This window comes from Poecilia formosa, unplaced genomic scaffold, assembly GCF_000485575.1.
Source record: "Poecilia formosa unplaced genomic scaffold, Poecilia_formosa-5.1.2 Scaffold18, whole genome shotgun sequence".
Classification (NCBI taxonomy): domain Eukaryota; kingdom Metazoa; phylum Chordata; class Actinopteri; order Cyprinodontiformes; family Poeciliidae; genus Poecilia; species Poecilia formosa.
This window is the reverse complement of record NW_006799957.1, coordinates 1-18725: the sequence shown is the minus strand read 5'-3', so window position 1 is coordinate 18725 and position 18725 is coordinate 1. Positions and strand designations below refer to the sequence as shown.

The 18725-nt window shown below is 37.5% G+C and overlaps 1 non-coding gene across 1 annotated transcript; it reads right to left on the bottom strand.

Annotated features, from left to right (window-relative positions):
- Positions 1–945: 945 nt before the first annotated feature.
- trnai-uau (transfer RNA isoleucine (anticodon UAU)) lies at positions 946–1018 on the bottom strand. The gene has a single exon. It is a non-coding gene; the product is annotated as a tRNA-Ile (tRNA).
- Positions 1019–18725: the final 17707 nt, after the last annotated feature.

Here is an 18725-nt window from a genome sequence, read left to right as displayed (position 1 = left end):
AAAAATAAAATAAAATAAAATAAAAATAAAAATCCTGGTAAAAGGGCACACCAGACCGCACAGGGTAAAACACTCAGAGTTCAGTTGATCTGTTTGGATCAGACAGATCCAACTGACTGATGAATTTTTCTGCAGATGGGAACCAGGAGGAAGTGCGTTCAGACCCCAGTGGGTGAAGTGATGCTAATTTAAGGAAGTCGCTTAATTTCATTTATTAAAAGTTATTGGGGCCTCAGTCGGTGGTTTTTGTCACTACGAGAAAAATGTAGATGCATTTATCTGCTTAATCTGTGATGGGATCTGGATTCACGGTGAATATTAACTAAACCACATAAAATGCAACTAAATAGCCAATGTTAATATGATTGTAATTTCACGGATAAAAATAGTACATGACCGATTTTTTTTTTTTTTATGTTGTCGGTCAAGATAACGTCTAGCTCGACCTGCCGCCCTGACACCAACTCAGACACATCTTCATTCACAGTCTTACTTGTAAATCAATTTTTCTTTTCTTGGACGTTTTCATGTTAGCTTGTCGATGTTTCAGTTTTATTCACTGGGAAAATCAATAAGCAGCTTGAGGTGACTCTGCTGCTCTCTAGTGGCGAGAAGCCGTAATGTTGGCTGGTAACAATCGGAATGCATTGTGGGAAATGTAGTTTGTAGTCAATTTGTGCTCAAAACCTATTTTAAGTCAATCATTGACCTATAAAATGCTGTGGGGGGGGGATGGCCACATAGTATGACATGGCGGGCCACATGTGGGCTGCAGACCTTGAGTTTGACATGTACATTACACCATAGAACTGCCAATTGGTAATTGAAGTAAAGTAGCTTCGATTTCAAAGAAGCCTACATTGAAGTCGATTGGCAAATGAACCGTCATGAAAGAGGAAGGCTCTTGTCTCACTGCACCCCAAGAGATGCATAACCGGCAAAAGACATTTCTGTCTGGTTTTGAACCAGAGACCATTTGCGTATAAAGCAAACGTGATAACCACTACACTACAGGAACTGAACTTCTCTGCTTCGTTTCAGTTTGAGGTTCCAAAGTTGATGATGTGAGAGGCAAAGCATGAAAATTTCAACTAGGGCTTGCACTCAGATGCCTGGATTCAGAGTACAGACCATGACACCACAGAACCCTTGTTGACCTTTAGTAAACACCTGTGATGAAGAGAACATGCAAAATCTGTTTCTGTCTGGTTTCGAACCAGAGACCTTTTGATTGTGAAGCAAACATGATAACCACTACACTACAGAAACTCATGCTTTTTGTAGTGTTCCTGGTAGATGATCCAAATTTTGTTAGAGACTAATGTTAACAATGAGCATGGAACAAAGTCAAATACTTACAGATCCTCTCAGAGAGCACAGTAACTTGGTGAACAAACTGTCAGACTTATACTTGTGCCTAATTTCACATTACAGTCCATAAACTAAGCCTGGGATCAAAAATTGTATTGAAGATGTCATTAGCAGAGACAAATGGTTCTACAGNTACAATAAATAAGGGTTCAAAAATAAAATCAACACTTTACAATAAATAAGGTAAAAAAAAAAGTAATAGTTGGAATTAATTAAAATTTTCTGATTTAAAGCCCAAAACATCGTAGGATGGTTTGTTTTATGGGTACCTTCTTGGGGACAATTTGTACAAATAAAATTATTGTTTTCAAGATTTCTGCCAGATTTAAAAGTCAAACAATAGCTGAAAACTGTATAAATTAACTTGTGAAAGAAGTTTGCGTCAGTAACCATCATGTCACAATCGTGATTTTCACCTTGAAAATATTCTAGTCAAACAACTAATACTGAAAACTGCAATTCAAGCAAATATGTGCATCTTAATAACACTCCAAACCATTAAGCAAAATGAGTGTGGAAAACGAGCCAACAGCTTTATACATTTAATATAATTAAAGAATCTAACAGTAAATAAATATACCATTTGTGGAAGGGGACCAACACTCAAAAAAGCTTTCCTGTAGTAATTAAATTCATCTTAAATTAAGTTGTCATAACAAATCAAACGGCATTACTTCACAGCTAATAAAGGAGAGTTTTTTACTGGAGCTCATCCAGTATTGACATTTAATTATCCACAAAAAAAAAAGAAAAAAAAATGCAACTGAAAAAAAGATTTTAGCATTTATATCAGGTACAACTATAAATCATGTCACACAAATAAGTGGAATGGCAACATTATTTATTTACTTGGAGCTAATCAAAATATAAAATACAGCCTGCATTTCAAACCTAAGCACTGATCTAATGGTGACCTTTTAGAAATAAATTTGCATGAACATAATAGTGCTAATAAACTTTTGTAACGCACCAACATGCAAGCAAAGAACATCCTATTTTTAACACAAGCATTGCATAATATTTTAAATGTTCTTTAAATAACTGCAAAGTTATTGTCACAAAATATCCTGTGTTTGTTTTTCTAAATAAAGTCACCAAACTGCAATATACTGCCTGGTAGTTGTTAAATCATTTTCTCATCCTGTTCTCTCTGAATAAAATTAAAAATGTTATCGCTTTAACCAATTAGCTCAAGTATTTGTCCAGTCAGACTCAAGCTACTCATCTTCAGTTGTTTTTAACTCAGAGACAATAAATGTATGTACAGAATTTGACAAGATTATTGAATAAATCCAATAAGTATCCACTAAAAATAAGACATGACGTTGATGGTGAATGAATTCATTCAAGTCTTCCGTGTTTTTAATGTCTCCATCCTACACCATATTCCTGCGGTGAAAAGCACAGATCAGAGAAAAGCTAAATTAATCGACAGAGTCATTAACGTTTGTGTGCTGGGTCTCACATGTCCACACGCAGCTTCACTGTGATCTAAAGCTGCTCAGTCAATTGTGTCTAGACAGGCCAATATTCAAATCCACTGGGGAAAGTCAGAGACATCTCTCACTAAATTTGGAGCGTCGTTTGTTACATCATTTACATTCCACAAGAAAAACTTTCGATATGTTACATGTGTAGACAAATGACTGTCTCCGGGGATGACAGAAAACAATTTTTGTTGTTTAAAAACACTGGAGCAATCAATAGCAAGATGGAAAACAACCCCCTGTTGAGAATTCATTTTTCTCTTTTTTTAAACTGAAAGCTGATTTGAGTTGACAGACTGTGAATGTGAGTGTGGGAAGTCATCTGGTGTCTGTCGTGCTGCTGCAAACTCCACCGTGTACGACAGATATTGTTTTGGGTCAAAGCCGCTATGTCCCACACTGTCAATCACATCTGCAACACTGGTACCTGCAGTACACCTTCACTGAAATCAGTAATTGTTGAGGACAATTCCTGATAGTATTTGGAGGTCATCTGCCATCTAGATCTGCAGAACATAAATAAAGTAGGAGAGTGATGGAGAAAAAGATTAAAAAGCAAAGAGAGTCGGACATAGATCTTTGGAAGAAGAACTGCCTAATCTGATAAGAAATAAACTCTTAAAACTCCCTTTTAGCATCAACTATAATATTTTACATCTTTGCAACATACATGAGAGTAATCCACTAACACTCTTCACAATCTAGAACATATTTTGCTGTGTGGCAGAAAAGTACCAGGTCCAAAGTATTTACCAAACTCCTGCTGGAACTGCAAGTCTGCTGAGCTTATTACAAACTACTTCTCAGTCCAAAGCTCCTAAGAATGGTTGTAATGAGACATAATTGTGATAATGTGCTAACGCCAAAATTTTGGAAAGAGTAGGAGCTTCTTAAAGAGACAGTGGTCCAATTTCAAAGCGTCAAATTAAGAAGTCTTATTTCTTTTAAAATATGTTTTTATATCACCTGAAGGTAACAGTTTCCTCTTTAGAGCTGCTTTTGAACCATAACAAATAGACATTGACCAACATATTTGCTGTGTATTGATCATTTTAATGAGAGGCACTTGATAAAATGCAATGTCTGTTATTGGTTTGCACAACTACATGATGTGTTTATGATCTTTTATGTTTTCATGATATGAAGCACTTTGAAATGCTGTGCTGCTGAAATGTTTTATACAAATAAACTTGATTGATGTTTTGATTGTCTTGATTGTGCTCTGAAATTGCACTACGTGCCCGGGGGACACAATATATTGCTCCATTAAATTTAAATCTGGGATTTCTCAGTTTTTAATCATAAAATTATGTTTGTCCAATAAAACATTAATTTCTTTACCAGAGGTATACAAGTAGATTCAGGGCTTTAAAGCTTCATCTGCAGAAACTATATTTGGTGTTCCTGACGTCCTACAAAACACTACAAATCATTCGCAGCTACAAAGCGCTGCGAATGATTAAAAAAAAACCTTGTTTATTTAAATATACAGCCATGAAGCTTTGCAGTAAAGGCTTTTTGTTATCAGTACCAAGCTTCACTGCCTTTACAGCAGAACACATGAATGTCAGCGCCATTAAAATATCACCAAGAAGCAATGTGTCAGCTCATATGAGAGAGGTCAAATGCACATAATGTAGGACACATGAAATCTTGATGGATCACTTTTTGTCTTGTAGCTTATCTGGAATGATGCATCAACAGAAAACTTCTAACTGCAGACCTGAGTAGAGATAGAGTGAGCTGCTTTTCAGACCCTGCCAGCGCAGTGTGTGAACCCTGTGAGATGTTCTGCACAGTCTCCATGTCCAGCAGCATCAACGCAGCATCAGTGATATATGGAAGCTAAGCAGTGTCAATCTGAGTGAAGAGGTCAGTGAACAGCATGTCAGAACGTAACAGCAGTGCTCTGTGAGTGATCGGCCGTCTGTCAGCAGTGACTGCCGAAATCAGACAGAGCTACAGAGTGACGCCTCTACAACTGAACTTCCTGGTTGGAAACTCAAATGTTTGATAAATCATAAAGGTGAAACGACTCACGGCATTCTCTGTAAAGATGAACAATTTTCTTCCAGCCAGCAGTTTTCTGTAAAATATGTCACACTAATGCACCTAAATTGTACTATTAGTACTATTAGCCATAAAAGTAATGACCTCTCCTTATGGCTTTTAAGTGTTGTCTATAAATAATGCTCTATAATTTGTCCTTTAATGTAAAATATCATGTCTGGAAGGAGGGAGACTAACCGATCCTGGATATTCAATCTAAAACATGCACCTCGTTTGACCTGAAGCTGCTCTCTGCTCTTCTACAGGGTGCATATTATAGATGAAATGAAAACACAAAAAGCAAGACTATATTTAATTACTTTGTGTTTAAAGTCCATGAAATACTTATCTATGTACACCCCTTAACTTTCTGCTTTTAAGGTTTCCCAACATACTAAATAATGCAAAAGTCTAGCATAGAGCAGCTTTACGGGATAATGATGACCTATAAGGACAGTCAGGATCTTTAAAGTTGTCACAAAGATCCAGAATCAGAGCATCTGGGAAAACTTTGCAGATAGTAAATAAGTTTTCCAAGAAAAAAGGAACTTCTCTAATCCTTACGTTGCATAATCATCCGTTATATTTAGTAAAGGCTCATGGAGGAGTTTGTTTTTCTTTAAATTATAAGAAACTAGTTTACTGCTACTTATTTTTTTTTTTTTGAAACCTCAATCAGAATCACACTTGCAACATATGAGAGAAATTAACAGGCATAAATGAACACTGCATTGATATGAATTTTTAATTTAATCATAATTTAGTTTTTTCTTCTTACTGTATAAATGTTAGGAGGTGTACTGTGTTCATGAAGCTCATGACTAAGGATAAATTGTGTAAATACCAGTAAAGACGTGTAAAAAGCCTCATAAGAAGGGTTTCACTGCTGTAAAGATGTTTCCATACATTGCTGAGAATTGTTTATTCCTTCCTACTTGTCTTTATTATAAAGATGAAAATAAAAACAAATCACAGAAACAGTATTTTTGTTGTAAATCAACAGTCGTTTTTTGTCATTTTTTCATTATATTGAGTGATGCTAATCTCATTCCCTAAAAGAAACAAACTTATTAAATATAAACTTGGAATATGAATAATATTGGGCTTAAATAGAAGAAACAAATACAAGTTTAAATGTGAACAGCTTAGTCATCGTGCTTACTTCATTATTTCCTGAAAAATAATAAGTAAAAACCATTTTGATTAGGATCTTGAAACCTATTCAGTCCATTTGAGGTTATTTCGATTGCCACTGTTTTTCCCTTTTGGTTTAAGTGTGAAGTGCTTTGACTTTTACAGATGTGCTATAGATGTAATGCGATTACTAAGGCAACACAAAAGCTGCTACTGTTTCTTTCTGCCCTTTCTCAACAAATAAGATCATCTGTCCTCATCGACGACTTCCTTTTAGAAGGTCAAGCTCGGCTAACATTTATGCATTTTGGATTCAAATATAAACAGCTCAGCTCGGAGTGCACATTATTTTATCCAAACACTGCAGGGACTGAAGCCGGTGAGCTTAAAATATTTTGACAAATGTGCAAAGCTGGAGAGTAAAGGTGAATCAAAGCATATCTAAAATGTTCATTCTTTTTCTAACACTTGCTGTGGGGCTCGAGTGAAAGGGAAATGGTGTGAGCAAATGGAAACAAGCTTGGTGCTTCTCTTTAGACCCACTGGCTGCTTGGACAAATAGGATAATAAAACATTATCACTACACACAGCCACCTGGGCCACAGGTTTGTGAAAAAACCCTGACACTTGTTAGGGTTTCTTTTTACTTTGCAAAGAAGTGTCGTCAAGGTTCATGCAGCTCTCCAAATAAACAAGTCTGTTTTGTGTTGCAAAGCAGAAACCCAGCATGCAGTGAAGTCATTGCTTGCTCTACCCTCTGGTTAAATCAGTTTTTTAATTATTTACTGCACACGTCCTTGCCTGACTTTCTCCCTCTGCTGTGCTTTGAAGAGTTTCCTTTATTTTTCAAACTCTGCTGAACAGTTGCGACGTTATGAGAGATCTACAGACCGATTTCAATCATGACCGCTCTTTGGGGGCGGTTAAAGCTGGTTTCATATTCTATATTCATAATAATTTAGATGTTGTGGCTGAAAGCATCGAAACCTCTAAAACTTTGCTCTTAAACAGAGGACACTGTTCAGATCTTGAATGAATCCTTTTCTTGGAAAATATAGAAAAAAAGCTACAATCAATTTATACCATTTATTTCTATCAGGTATTACAGACATACCTATGTTCAATTTGTGAGTTTCATATTGATAGCTGATTTGCTATGTACATTTTCAAACTTGAATTGACATTAAAATGTATTTAATAGTTTATATCAGCATTTTTCACAATCAACAAAATAAACCTGAAGAAAACATCTGGTTCAAAGCTGTATAAGAAAGCTTATACAGCTTTCTTATACAGCTTTGTTTACTGTACAACATGTATTAAATTTTGTAAAAAAAATAAATAATAATAATTATGTCTGTACATATGAGTATTGTCCTGAGGATAAATAAGATTAGCATTTCTATAGTTATGTTAATGCTATAAGGTGGATGATGTCACAATAGAAACTTAAAACCCTAATTCCACAGGCATTTATCTGTTCGTATTTAAAGATTATTTCTATTTATTTTACTTCGTTCAGTTGGATATTATGGTTACATTTGCATTTCACATCTGCAGTTTTGACCATTGTTAATTTGTTCATTTTGACCTAACAGACTGTTTTATCTTATAAAACCAGATGTTATTGCCAATAGTACATATTCACAGAAGACCAACCCAGTTCAGGAATCCAACCACTGACCTAAAAATGAGAGAAGTACATCAGTGAAGGAGCTGATCAAAAACCTGCAGCTTCTTTCAAACACACGTTTTAAACTCAATATAGAGACACTTTCTGGCTTGTTTGAGTCTTATAACTTAAAATGTCTCCTACACATACACTGAATGGACTTTATGATTACATGACAAGCAATCATCCTATGAAAGGTTACAGTTGGCGTACGTCCATAACTCTTCTAGGTACTGTTACATACAATGCTTCCTTTAAACTGTTATGTTCTGTTCACACCAACTGATATTTTAGATTTTGAAATATCTGGTATGATGAAGTATTTCTGAAGGACTGACGCAAGAGGAATGTCCACTGAGGTAAAGCACTTTTTCTTTCGCTTGTGCCTGTCCATGTGTTTCACCTGTTTGCTGTGTTTTAATATATACTCTGGTTGTTTCACATTCTTTTGCGTTGTCAGACAGTTATTGTGGCCTTGACGTAATTGAGATGCACTATTTTGCCCCAGGTACTGGCCCACCCAAGCAAATCATTGTGCTAATGTGTTCCAATCACTTCCATGGCCACAGGTGTATAAAATCAAGCACATTGGCAAGCAGAACGCTTCTATAAACATTGTGAAAGAATGGGTCGCTCTCAGAAATGAATTCTGGAACGAAACCGTCGTGGGATCCATCTGTGCAGCGAGTCAATTCATGCAGTTTTCTTGCTATATTCTACAGTCTACTCTTAGTGGTATGAAGTGGTACATTTTACAGAGACGTGTCAGTGACTGTTGAGGCGCGCAGTGCTTTCAGCAGAGTCCTTTGGTGCAGACCTGTAAACTCCACCAGTTTAGCTCTAGAACAATGCTTCATTCAATGGATCAACATCCAAGCCGTACAAAACTTTACAATGCAAAGTGCTGCAAATCACGTCGTCAAGGAAAAGTGGTTTCTGGAGTGACAAATAATTTCTCAATACATTGACGGTTTCCAGGAAAAACACCCTTTTCCTGACTAAAAGTGATGTCAAGTGTAAAGTTTGGTACAGACAGAATTATACTGTGGGTCTGTTTTGTTCCAAACAGAGCGAAGAACGTTTGGAAGAAATGTTAAACCTTTTGTAGTTGTAGTTTGTAGGGAGGTCTGCTTTCTGGATTAAGAGTTGGATGTCACTCAGGTTCATTAGGGTGATGTAAGAAACTTTTATCTGGCACTTACAGCATGACATAGCAATCATAGTCCTGCAAACACAAATACTGCTCTTGAAAAACATTTGTAATATGCTTCTTTAGGACACAAGTCACAAAAAGAAGCGTGTTTTGTTTCACCAAACTCCATGCATTAACTGCATTTAATCATGTTTTTAAATTAATTAAGATGTATTGTTACTTTCACTGGACAACAAGTGGAGGAAATGGTAAAACTAACAATCCCAAAATACAGACATTTAGGGGGTTTTAAACATCATCAATTGTAATTTGTCATAAAAACGGTAAATCAGAAATCTTACCATTCAGAGAAATGTATCACAATAAATAATAAAGTATTTGCTCATCTGATGGCAGCTGAGCAGATTCTTTAGGAAATATAACGTAAATCTTAATTGACAAAGTCTTTGTTCTTCTTATAATGACTGAGTTTCGTTCCACCACTGGGCCAATAGGAATCTGTTCACACTGTCTGTTTGTGGTCTGGATAATGCAAAGTTGATAAACCAAACCAGAGAAAACGGTTTAATACAGGAAACTTGAACACTGTAAGCATCTATTAAGTTTGAAGGATCTGCTCCTGAATGCTCGTTTGGTTGACAGTGCAGCGAAATATGACAGGCACAGGCAGTGGAGTGTGGTTTAGCCCAGAAGCAGTAGAAAAAACAACATTGTTTTGATTTTTACTGCAACTAAGTGACTGCTAGGATTTATTTAGCCTTTTCTTGAAAGCAGTAGAATCTGATACTATAAGCCGATGTTTTGAAGCCCGAGTTATAGCAAACCTTTTTGTCTTTCTGTGTAAATTTACCTTATTATTTATGTGCTTCTTTCCTCCTAGCTAGATCACAGCAGCGCCAGAGGCTGTGGAACCGAAACCATCTGTCACAAACAAGCTGGATCGACTTGGGGCATTTTGCTTGTGTTTGCATCTTGCTGTAGGTTAGCATGTGAGTCCACCTCTGCAGTGAGTTACCGAACAGAGGACTGTGGAGTGATGCCGCTTCGCATTTTGTGTGCAATTTGTGTTTTTCGGATGGTGTTAGTCTGTGAGAATGTAACATGATGCAACTGACAGACAGAGCATTTAGAGTAAACTATGAACTACAGTGTGTGTGCGTGTGTGTGTGTGTGTGTCTAGGTAAATGTGTGACTCGTGTCGCAAGGACATAAATCTGTTTACACAATTGCATTATGGAACTATGACCTGGATTAAGTTTGGGGTTAAGCGAGTAGTGGCCGAGTCTCCAGGAAATGTATGGAAATCAATAAAATTTCCTTTAAAAAGATAGATAGAAATACGAGTCCTTTATGCGTGTGTGTCCGTGTGTGTGTGATGACTAAAGGGGTGTCATCACACACACACACACACACACACACACACACACACACACACGCATAGATTGTGGTCTTACCGCTGCAACAAACTAATGTGAGAAGAAGCGCAGCATCTTTGCCTGCATGCTGTGTAAATAATGATCAAAGAACAGCTAATTAAGCCTTCTATGGGACAAGCAAGGATGTGTGTATGTGTGCGTGCGCGTGCGCGCGCACGCGCGCACGTGCGTGCGTGCGTGCGTGTGTGTGTGCGGGCAAATTCTGCACTACATAAAACTCATCCACATTTGGAAACACAGAGCTATGTTTCAGAATATACTGCCATGTTATCTTCCTATGCTATACTTCTTATTTTTCTTGGAAGTATATTTACAGTTCTTCATCAAATCATTGCTAATCTAGGTTTGTGACTACAGTTAATTCAAATAAAAAAGAAATAGAACAGACTCTGTGGAGCCAGAGTCTATTTCATCTCTTCTCTGATGTAAAGACAGATTATCTACACAAATTACAACATTTTATCATATTATCCCTGTAAAAAAGTGTCTCTAATATCAACAGTCTGGTACTTATAACTCTGATAGCGCCTGAAACTCTTTGGATGCCTGAGTTTCAACCCGAGTGGTACCTCTGGCCCGCTTTCTTTTTGTAGCTTTTCCTGTTTTATTTTTTTTTCTAACCCTTTTTGTTGACATTATTCTCTATACCTGCTTCCAAAGTTATCGCTAAATGGAAAAACTGTATGTCATAAACTCTTAGTGTTCACAAATTGGAACCAGATAAAAATAGTCTCCATCCTGATTTAGAGAAATAAAAATATATCAGGTGTTGATTTTTTATTTTATTTTTTTGGTAGAAAAAGATCAAAATGAAATGTCCTGATGAACATGTGAAGTATTTGCCCTCATTAATGGTTTTTTCTTTCTAATTACAAATGAACCATTCACTACGTAATAAACAAAACAGATGATGAGAGGTCATCCATGTTATTCCAGATTGAGTTTGAGTGTTTCTAAATGTTCTGCATAGGAGTCAACTGACTATAAGTGAAACTAAATCCAGTATTATTTGGTGGGGAAATTCTCTACTTGGTCACTTTACCAGGATATAAATAAAACAAAAAAATATTAAACATTTACCTGACAGATCTAATACCACTAAAACAACCACCAGATCAAAACAAGTCCCAAAAAAACTAACTATTTGACCTTTTAAGATATTACTTAATTCAGATTCAATTTATTCAAAAGCAGCATAATCAAGATTAATTTATATGCATTTAATTTGTCACTAAAAACTACGCATGGAAGCATTTAAATTCAACACAAACTTCTAGCACTACTGAGGTTTTTAAAAAGTAGCTGCCTGAAGGCAAATGACATGATGACAAAACTGAGGTCATCTCACTGAATGAGACAAAAAAAAGAACAAGCAATGAACAACAACATCCCTATAACTTATTTTGTAATATTTCAACATGTGGGTGTGTTTGAATCTTAGTTAGATATTTAAGTGTTAGTTTTATTTGTTTAAATATTTTTTTTTTCCCCAAGAGTGACAGCTGAGGTGACACACTGTACAACTTCTATCTCAGTAAATCGGACAGCACCGTTTGACAAGCACTGTATCTGCAGGAGGCTCAGATAACCGACTGACAGGAGGCATGACTGTCAGAGTCCCTGTTTGAGTAACCTGATTTACCTGATAGCTCTCTGAGTCTATAATGATAGAAACGGCCCTCTCTTGTAGCGGCTTGTGCCACTTGGCCGTGTAGCTCTTCAAAAGTAGACAGAGAGGGGAAAAAAGCCCTGCTAAGCTGGGAAGATAGCTGAACAAATGCCAAAATACAATTTCCTGTGATAAAGAGTGCATGTGGCTCTTTTTGTCAGATAAAGCCCTGCATGAATTTGTCTTGTTTTCTTGCGTCTCTCCCCACAAAGAAATTCTGTTTTGTCTATTGGAAACAAAAAGCGGTCTCCAAACATCAGTAAAGCAGTAAATAAATTTAAATGAAGCCCAGATTAATGGGCAGATTGATGGCGGAGAGAATGTTTATTGGACTCCAACTAAATAGCCTGCCTGGATCTCTCTAGACTGAATCAAAGTTGAAAATAAATTTTACTGACGAGGCAGACAGAAGTGGTTTCCATCCAGCAGCACTTCCCTCTCCTCTCCCCTTCCACTCATTGCTACTCCAAACATGTCCCCTTCCTTCTCTTTGAAAGCTTTTGCCAACACTTGCTTTTTTCATGGTAAAAGTTGTTTTTCCAACGTCCTCCACAAGAAGAAAAAACACATGCTCCACAAGCAGTCACTGGAATAGTTTTCAAACACAGCAAGAGCCAAAACAGCACACACGTTTCATAATTTTATGATAGACATTCAGTTAATACAAGTGGAAATGCAAACGTGAATGAGAAAATGATATGTAAGACATGATAAAAGACAAATACTTATATAAATATGTGTGGGTTTAGATTAAACACAAAGATCCAAGCCTCTGTCTAAAGCAATAAAACTCCAACCAAAGGCATTTTCATTCATCAGAGACGTAGAAAACAAGCAGGAGCTCCTCTGAACGCAGCTGACAGTTTTGCTGAGTCCAGCGTTTTTCTCCCCAACATGATCTTTCAAAGGGCTTGTTATACACTTTCTGAACGCGTTCTCCCCTCGATGATAGGACTTCGCCTCATGAAACTGCTTTTGTGTTTGAAAATGCGATGTTAATTTTTACCCACATCCAACAGCTGAATACAATTTAGTTGGACAGATTCATCACTGTGACCCCAAAACATCAAGATGAAATCTGAGATTGTTCCAGAATGCCACTACGCCATAATAAGTGTGTTTATTCTAGAGGAATAAAAAGATTATTTTAGGTACATGTAAGTGGTTTCTGTGGCAGTAGCAAATATTTAAGTAATTAACACTTTATTCTGTTGTTTCCCAGCAACTTCAGTTCCATGTTTGACTTGTTTCAGGTATTTTTAGCTTACCAAAGTGACTCACACGTATCTCTGTATTCAGGTTAAGTTTTCTTCAAGGCTGCAGTCTTCACTGAATGACGAATGTACAATTTAAACGCTGAAAAGGATGTCCATGAGTAATCACTGGCATCATTCTTACGTATTTCTACTTTGTCTTGTAGGCTGAAGCTGGAAGACTCAAACATCTGAATGATTTACAAACTCCGGTTGACCTAATGTGGGTGTGTTCAGGCTTTGGAAGCACAGAGAATGTATTGAATGTGTTTGCTGTGAGGTAACAGCGCTAGCTGCTCCTAACATCCTCCCTGTTCAGCCTAGAGCTCAGCAGGTAGGCTGTCATGTTTCTAAGGTCATGACACTCTGCTAAAGGTGATGTTTGGATGTTTAAAAAGGTCACAGACGCAGTCTGGAAACACATCAGCAAAAGTCGACACATAGAAAAGTACATGCATGCAGCTTGTATTACAACTGTAATTTGTGCTTTGCTTCTGAAAACCTCAAATTAAATCTAATAGCTGAGGGCAAAACTGAAGTTTGTGCTAATGACTGGCAATTATTTCCAGACTTTCCTCTGTCTCTTGAGGAAAAACGAGGTGTTTTACTCACAGCAACGTTGTCAGGACAGGATCACTAAATATATATATATATATATATAGCCCTCCCTATGGGGAGATGAGTCGTTGTAATAACAGTTATATTTTCTTGCAATTATTAAGATGTCTGATACTTTTAGCTTGAGTTCAGCAAACAAAAAGGAGGCAAATACTAAGTTTGGTGTTTGCTTGAAACCATCCAGGTCTTAAAGGATCAGAGTCTGAACAAAATGCTCCTGCTGTATCAAAGGAGAAATGAATCATGTCACAACAACTGACACTTGTTGACCAATCTGCTGTTATATCAGGGGCAGTCTTCACATTAACCAATGAAATAGGAGTAAATAGATGTGTATTGTACTTATTCTTTTTTAATGGATTCTGCCAAGAAACAATGTCTGCACTGTTCCCACATTGAACTGAAATAAACTCGCCATTTGAAAGGTGCGAGGCAGTTTTGTCCACATCTTTGTTGGTTTAAACTTTAACCAAATGTAATAACACCTGGAATTTTTGAAAAATAAATAAATGCACAGGCAGAGTTGATGTATTCAGGGTATAGTTGGGTTTTGTATGACATTTTTTGAGAAAGTACAGAAGTTATTTGCCAAACGGTGGTGGTGTGAAAAATCTTGAATCAAACCAAAAATGTCTCCAGCTCCACACAAATGTGCACAATTGTAGTGTTTTTGTTTAAGTGTAATCCAAAGCATAATACACAGAACAACAGCCACCATCTACCAATCTAGATTGGTGATTACAATAAAATAGCCCTGCAGTCTTGGATACATCGGATTTTCTGTTTGCTTTTTTCTTTTTGCTCTCATAGAGACATAAACTATCATGTTTGTATTTAATGTCATGATTTGATACTTGAAGACAGGCTTGCAAGATATAACAATTGAAACACATGATTGAGTTTAAACCTCATGATTTTAAAAAGCACGTAAAAATGCTACTCCTAAATATTGCAAGAACAGTACAGATTGGAATCCTTCCCTTCATCACAAAACCTCATCCACGTTTCGTGACCTTCAGCTTCGTGGACATTAATATTATTTCAGATTTGAGCCGTGAAGATCCTTCCAATAGGCAAATAATATTATTGGCATGCAGTTATAAAAGCTTTTAGAGGGCGTCTCCAGTATTTGTCAATTTCAACTGTTCATCTGCAGTTTTGGTTCCTATCCTCCTGTGAATACCAGACTGTATCCATAGAAATGGCTGATTGCTAGCTAAGTGCTTTTCTAACAATTACACATTTAAAAAAAACATATTTTTGTTGCTAGTAGGAAGGTTTGACAACCAGTCATGTTAGCTAAAAATGTTTAATCTGAACATTAAACTGTTAAAATAATGTTGCGGACAAAATCCTCATTCTGCATCCGCTTTTTAACATATTCTCATTCTACATCTATCCAATGGCAGTTACAGGAAGTTTATAGCAATGTCAAATGTGATAACTAAACAACAATTAGGTGCTTCAGTGCATTGAACCTGGATACTTTAATGCTATTAACGTAAGCCTTTATTAATCTTAAGTGCCTAAAATGTGTTTGAAATTGATTCTGTTTCACTACAGAAACTACAATGAATTTTAATTGTGTTGTCTTACTGCCAAGGTCAGAATAATTTTCAATTTCCTGTGAGCAGTGACCCATTGATCTGTTATACAAATATCAGGTACTTTATAAAGTCTTCCCAACCTCTTCATAAACTTAAGTCCTCCAACACATGCAACACCAGCCATGTGTTTAATTGTTTGCTGGAGTTCAGATAATTAACGTTGAGCACGGACCTCAGGGTTCAAGAACAATCCAGTTAAAATTGGATGAATTGCACCTTAGAGGCACAGGCCTCAATTAAAGCTCTGCGTTTGTGTTTAGAACAACGTTTTCATTTGTTGTGATGGAACAATGAAATTCTGGGAGAAGAGAGAGAGAAACAAACACCAGGATTTACACAGCAGAATGTGCCAGGAAAGCTCTATGAAGCACAGCCAGAAGGGATGCTGCTCCTAAAACCCGGCCTTCCTCTCTCGAGTCTCCTCAGCCAAAATAATGAGGTGGCCGGCGAAGGCTCCATCGAAACCAAGGATTCTGGGAAGTTCACGCTCCAACACGGGGCTCGTAGGTCAACTTGCTTATAGAGCAGAGCCACCCTGAGCGGCTCCAGCAGAGGTGAGCCAGACTCACAAGGATGCATGTCTCTAAATGACTGCCTGCAGGGGGATATGGAACCAAAACAAGGCAAGCTGAGATGCAAGAGAAGCAGGGAATGAACAGATGGGCAGGGGGAACCATGGTGCATAGTATTTCTTAGTGCGCGTCTTTGCAAACACACACAAAAACAGGAAATGAATAAGTACAGAGAGCACTATGTGACTCCAAACATGCAGATGTTGCAAGCCTCAAAGTTAAACAAAGCTAGAAAAAAAGTGAAACTTCTTTTGGAAGAAATCCTACATCAGTTCACCACCCAGCCTCTGCAGCAACTCCCCCACCCTACTGTCAGATTTATTTCTAAGTCCACACAGTGCTTCTTTCATTTTTCATCCGTCCTTTGTAGTATCTGACCCTCGTCTAGCACCTGTCCGTCTCTTTCCTTTGCTCCAGACGTCATTCAAACTTTGGCAGAGCAAAATCTAACAAGTTTTCTCTGTAACAAATCCACAACGAAGAAACTCTCACACAGCCGAGGTTACAATGATCTTAGAACCTCGACACAAATAAATAAAGAAGGGTCCAAGTTCAACTCCGCTACATCCCCACTGGTAGAGTCCAGTTGGCTGAAAACGCTGCAAAGACAGAAAATCGAGTATTTTTGGTCTTGTTTGTAGTGCAAATATCTCAGTGCACTTGAAATAAAAAAAACTAACTTTCAAGTACTTTTCAGCAAGATATAGGAGCTTTGTTTCGGGTATTAAAGTATTAGTTCTACTGGCAGATTATTTTACTTATGACAATACTTTTTTCTCATGATAAAAGCAAAATAATCTTCCAATGAAACTAGAATTTGTTAATCAATATTAAGGAATTATTGACCAAAAACAAGCTCATAATCTTGCTGAAAAGTTAGTTTTGTATTTTTTAAGTGAACTAAGATATTTGTAAACTAGACAAAATACTTGGCAGGATTTTGTGTTTTTGCGTTATATAAATGGAAATCTGAGTATGGCTTGCCTGTAGGTACATATAGATTTAAAAGCTTAGATCCATTTATGGACAAAAAAAAAATCAAAAAGCCTTTAGTTTGAACCCTTCAGTGTTTTTTTAATTAAAACATCCCACCATTTTACTGATATACACTATGAGTGCAGCTGATAACAGGCCTCATGAAGTGACTCATAAAACTAAGTGGAAAAAAATATAATTGCCCACCCTCCCTTCTCTCAATATTTACAACACCACCATGTATGACAGCACTTTTTCCTCCCGAAATGTCCCTTTGTGCTGGGGTGATGCAAAGTTTCATGGTATTTAAAATGACACAAGACATAGTGGGCCCTTAATCAAATTTAACAGAAAAGCAATTCTCTCCAAGGTGACCTGCTTTGCTCTGCACCAAGTGACAGTAATGAGCAGTTTAAAACCAACGCCAGGACAGGTAACCCTCATTCTTCTCAACCGATGCATTTCCATCACCAACAGTGACGACGCAAACACAAAAAGTCTAAAATAAAACTTTAAGAAGGCAGGATTTGACTCACTTTTGCTCTTCTTTTTAATCCTTTAATTAAGACGCGACAGGAAAAGCATCACTGCTCATATGCTCAGATGAGCCTGAGGTAGCGCGTTGTGTGAACACGGAGACGGAGTAAATCTCCTGTCATGAAGAATAATAGTTATTAGTTAACCAAGGAATAACCTAATCACACCAAGAAGCCTTCTAGCCTGTTTTGATAAATACAACGCCAATGCTAAACCGCCGCAGTGACGCCAATGAAACGACCATAGGAGGCTCTTTCCCAGATAGCCAGCAAACATGACCTGCTATCTCTGGGATCCATTTGTCTTTCCTCCCTCTCCCTTGCACACTGCTGAATCTTTATTGAATAAATGTTAAGGAGACCTAGGCACAGATGACACATTGCAGTCTACGAAGCAAGCCCTTAATTGAAGCCTATTTATCACTTCGGATGGCTGAATCGCCGGTGAGGAGGGAGAAGAGGGTTACTGGTGAACTCAAGAAAAGCTGCACTAGGTAGACTCTAGCAGGTTTCCCTCTTGTGATGGCAAAAATCATATTAATCTTACTTAGTGTAAGTGACAATTATGTGATATTCAACAGAAAATACATCTAAATCAGGAAAACGTAGTCCTGAGAATCTATTCCTCAACAAAAATAAACACATAAGTGAGCAAAGCATGTGAAAGGAAACATGTTAAGGTAAGGTGTTTGATCAGTGAGCTGTAGCGTAGGCATGTTTTGCAGCTGCAGCATATCAGCCTGAGGGTGAATCGTCATACGTCTGTATATGTACACCAATGTATTCAGCCACAGTTTGCAACGTTACATCGACCAGGAGTGTAATTAATCACCCAAGCCCAGTGCCTTATCAATCTCTGCTGTCTGCGACATGCTCATAAAGAAACACACACACACACACACACACACATACACATGCACACACAAACACTGACTGAGGGACTATATATCTCCGGCATACCCCTCAGTGCCTCCCAGCAGGTTTCTGAGAACAGAGCAGCAGACAGACAGCCAACCTCAGGGACAACCAGCAGTCAGAGACTGACTGCCTGTCTACCAATCACTACTAACACATGTGGCTACTGCACCACTCGCTGACTGCACAGTTTAAGGTAAACTGTGATCAATGCTACCTGTGGAAATGAAACAACTCTTCCTCAAATCAGCGGTGAGGTCGTACACCCTGCACCAACC